Source organism: Schistocerca cancellata, chromosome 5 (genome assembly GCF_023864275.1).
Source record: "Schistocerca cancellata isolate TAMUIC-IGC-003103 chromosome 5, iqSchCanc2.1, whole genome shotgun sequence".
NCBI lineage: Eukaryota > Metazoa > Arthropoda > Insecta > Orthoptera > Acrididae > Schistocerca > Schistocerca cancellata.
In genome coordinates this window covers 725,789,279-725,794,161 of record NC_064630.1, presented here as the reverse complement: position 1 = coordinate 725,794,161, position 4,883 = coordinate 725,789,279, and positions in this window count along the sequence as shown.

Here is a 4,883-nt window from a genome sequence, read left to right as displayed (position 1 = left end):
TTCTTATTGCTAAACATTCTTGGAGTGAGCACAACAAAATTTTGGATTCATTGTTACGTATCTTTGCAAGAGTTGGCATTACTGTGAACTTGGAGAAATCTGAATTTGGTCGTTCACAGGTGAAATTTCTCGGTCACATTATTTCTACAGAAGGTATTCTTCCTGATCCAGAGAAATTAGACGCTATTCGTAACTATGCTGTTCCTACCACAAAACGTGATGTTCGTAGTTTTCTTGGTGTCTGTAATTTTCTTAGACGCTTTGTTAGATTGGACGATTTGGCCACACCTCGTTTATGTGAACTATCTGGAAAGAAATCTAATTGGTGTTGGGATGAGGAAGCTCAGTCAGAATTTGAACAACTCCGTGATGCTTTAGTTGGTGCTCCACTTCTTTCACACCCGGATTTATCTAAAGATTTTTGTTTGGCGACGGACTCATCATACAAAGGACTAGGTGCACATTTATTTCAAGAGATAGAAGAAAACGGCGTTGTAGTACAAAAGACTATTGCATTTGGAAGTCGTGTTCTCCCTAAATCAGAAAAGAATTATTCGATTACGGAACTTGAAGCTTTGGCTGTTGTTTGGGCTTTTACAAAATTTCGCAAATTTTTGTTGGCAGACATACTAAGGTGTACACCGATCATCGAGCTCTGGAATTTCTTATGTCGACAAAATTAACTCATGGCAGATTGTCACGATGGGCGTTGTACCTACAGGAATTTGACTTTAGTATTGTTTACATACAGGGTTCTTCAAATATTGTTGCTGATGCTTTATCACGTGCACCTATGGGTTTGAAACAAAGTGCTGAAGAGGACTGCAAGGAAAACAATTATTGTTTGATGTATATTCAAGGTGTTGCGTTTGAGAACTTTATTTCGTCTTCGCTCCAGGACATTGCTAAGGAGCAAAATAAGGATCCAATCTGGAAGGACATTAAGGAGAAGTGGAAGAGAAAGGAAAGCGTAGCGATTAGACAGCATTATTTAGTTCGCAATGACATTCTTTTTAAACGAAAATCGGTCGACAACTCTGTTTGGTTAGTTTGTATTCCTGATTAGTGGGTTAATAAGCTGATTTGGTATACGCATTTCAGTTATGCACACTTTGGTCCCAGAAAATGCTTTCATAAATTACGAGAAAATTGCTACTTCAATAATATGGAAAAACGTATTCGATTTGTTCTTGCCAAATGCAAATTATGTCAAAAGGCTAAGCCGCCGACAGTTTCTCACAGAGCACCGTTGTTTCCTATCATTCCAGCAAAATTAAAGGACATGGCTGCAGTCGATTTGTTCGGTCCAGTGGTTCGATCTACTAATGGTTTTGCGTACATTTTCGTAGCAGTGGAGTTGACATCAAAATATGTGTGTTTTACACCGTTACGCAAAGCAACAGCTCGTTCAGTATCTAACGCTTTCATCAAACATTTTCTTAAAGAAGTGGGTCATGTTGATAAGGTTATATCAGATAATGGATCACAGTTTCGTTCTAAAATTTGGCTTCGTACTCTACGGCGTCGTAAAATTAAACCAATTTTCATTTCACTTTTTCACCCTCAATCTAACGCTTCAGAGAAATGGATGAAGGAAATCAATAAATTGTGTCGTCTTTATTGTCATCAGAATCACAGAACTTGGGATCAGTATCTTCATATTTTTCAAAACATTCTGAATGAACTTCCTAACGACTCAACTTCTTTACCACCTATACTGATATTAAAAAACAAAGCACCGACAAATCGCATTTCTGAAATCGTTCCTTTTCCGCCTACACGGAAACTGCGGCATTCTGAAGTTGTCAACCTGGCTCTACAAAATATTGCATCTGCGGCTGCTAGAAGAGAGAAATCAGCTAAGCGTCCTGGTCGTTTAAAAATCTTGTCAGTTGGTCAGAAGGTGTTAATTAAGGCTCATAGTTTGTCTCACAAAGGAAAAGGCTTGTGTCGGAAATTTTTTCTGCTTTATAACGGTCCATATAGAATTCGCAAAATTATTCATGATAACACTGTCGAAGTAGAAACTCTTAAATCACGACGCTCTAAGGGAATACATCATATATGTAACGTTAAAATTTTTGTGGAATGATATACTTTTGAAAAATTTTTGTAGAATGACATACTTGTGAGAAACTAACAGTTGTATGTAAACACACGGAGAATGCAAGGATACCGCGCCGTGTTCCGGCGGCGGCAGATACTCAAAGCAACAGTCAAGTCTGCGCGCCGCACAGGGCAGTCGTTGACCGCAAACAATCACTTCCTACGTCACGCGCCTACAGCTGATCGAGCGCTCAGTGCGAATGCACTGACAGCCGTAAATAAATACACAGTCTAATTTCTCCGACTAAATTCAGTATAAAGCTATAGTGACTTGATGAATTCTGTTATTAACATTCAGTATTTTTCAGGATACGGTTCTCTAAAATATTTAAGAACTTCAGGTAAATTCTGTGCGTGTCCGACGTTAAGACGACTTGCTATCGAGAAAATTTCAGGAAAAATGTCATTTCGAAGAAGAAAGTAATAAACTAAAAAGGTAATTATTAATTGAGTTTATTTTTCAGGTAACATATTTCCACTTAGGTACGTACTTTAGACGTAATTTGCTGCTCGCGATTACGTGATTCATACTGTGTGCTAATTACATGTTCAATGAAATTACTTGTGAAGCGACGTGCTTGTGTACATTAACTGATTTTGACAATGATTATTAATGAACTGGATTGTTACTTGTGTATATTATGCATCGCTTGGCTGCACTGCTTTTTCACTGATGTCATATTTTTTATTATGTGCCTGCTGTGCTTATTTATTTAAATTATAATTGTCACCTGATTAATTGTGCTGATGTGGTCAGGTATGTAAGTTATACTTTGTGATTTATCTGCTTGCGCCTTCATGTTTACTAATTAAGATACGATGCTAATGACCTGTTTAGTACGTAAGATGTATGTTTACTGCTATGCGTATGGATTGCACATTTACACATTTCTGCTTGTTGTCATAACTATACTTTAATTTGGTATATAGCAATGCTGATGTACAGTGTACGGACATGGAGTGTGGGTTACACTATGGTATTAGTTACAGATTGTTTGCTCGGCGAAGCCTCGTTATAGAAATTGTGCTGCATCCACTTGTTGACATTCTGTTCACTACTGGTATATTTACTCGCTGTTGCTTGTTTTGCTTACGCTCAGTGCTTTATATTTTAACATAAGAAAATGAACTGCTATAATTCGACGAACGACATTAGTACAAGAAACTTCATAGAAGTCACATGAGCTGGAGGTTTTATGAAAGCTGTATAAATGTATGCCAATAGGAAAGAAGCTAACGACATGACATACCAATACAGTTATTACACTGCATTTTTCGTGAGCAACTGAAATAGGAAGTGACACTTGACACAAGAAATACTCCACATGTTTGCTTCTGTTTGCCATAATTCTTGAAGTGGTGTACACACTGTGAAATATTAGGATCATTCACACTCCGTAATCGTACTTAATTACTGAGAGTTATTCGAACTAAGTCTGTTAGAGGTCATGTATGCATTCTTTGTTTATAATTCATAATGAGTAGAAGATTTTGGTCAGATGGATTACACAGAGGTTGTGTGTTGACAGTGTGTCTTCGGATTGTATGGGATGAGGAGGTTTGCATTAGGATTTTATCTGGACTCGATCGAGGAGACTGACTAGAGGAAAGAGTTGTTATGGAAGTGAAATGATACTGGCAATAAGGTTTATATGTATCGACGTATTGAAGAGGTATTATGGAGGTATTGAGATTATATGAAGTTGATTGGAGTTATGGTGTATAAGAGGTAAAATAAGTGAGGTGCATAATTTTTTTTTTGTTGTTGGTCTATATGGAACAAGGAGGATGAAGATAGCAGACTAGAACACTAAAATGGAAGGAAGATTGTCTACACACACTTTGTTAAATCACTAAGCAGTATGTACTTTTTTTTGGAGAGAGGAAGTTGCATATCTTGGCACACTGACAGTTGTTCAGCAACCGTACATTTTGATCTGGCTCGGCAAACATTGGTCTTGACATGATGACTATGACGTTGACTTAACTATTATTGACTGTTATACACTGCTGCCACTACTACTTGATACACAAGTTGAACATAAAATTTTGACAGAATTGAATTACACAGTTAACACTATTCAATTACACAGTAGTACTTAATGTGGATGAAAGATGAGTGAGTGTGTTTTGTGTGTTTTCCTTTCCTAATCCTACCCACCTATCTCCTAAATATTATTTTATTTGTTTGTAGTGGCTTGCACTGACACCCATAAATATTATAGGTTACTGATGTTTGTGTACTTGTAATAGTTAATATGACAATTATCTGACATCATTTGTGTGTTTGTTATGATTTGTATGTTTAGTGTAAGAGCATTGATAATAATTTTGTAAAAGCAATTGTGTGTGCATTCAAACTGTTGTTCACACCTGCACCTGTTCAAATTGATGTGTGACACTTAGAAATGTTTAATTTCTGCTGATGAACTGTCTGAATAGTGATCGTGAATATTATGGACTGTTACCTGCACTTGTTCAACATAATGGGTGCCACCTGGAAATGTTTAATTACTGCTGATGAACTGTCTAATTAGTGATAGTGAATATTATGGACTGTTACTTGCACTTTTTCTACGTGATTGGTGCCACTAGGACATGTTTCATTTCTGCTGATAAACTCTGATCAACAGTGTGATTAGTGATAGTGAATATTATGGACTGATGTCTGCACCTGCTCAACATTGCTGGGTGCCACTGATGACTGCATCTATTGAAATAATGTCACTTGTTGCTGTAGCAACTGTTCAACATTGTTGGGTGCCACTGATGGACTG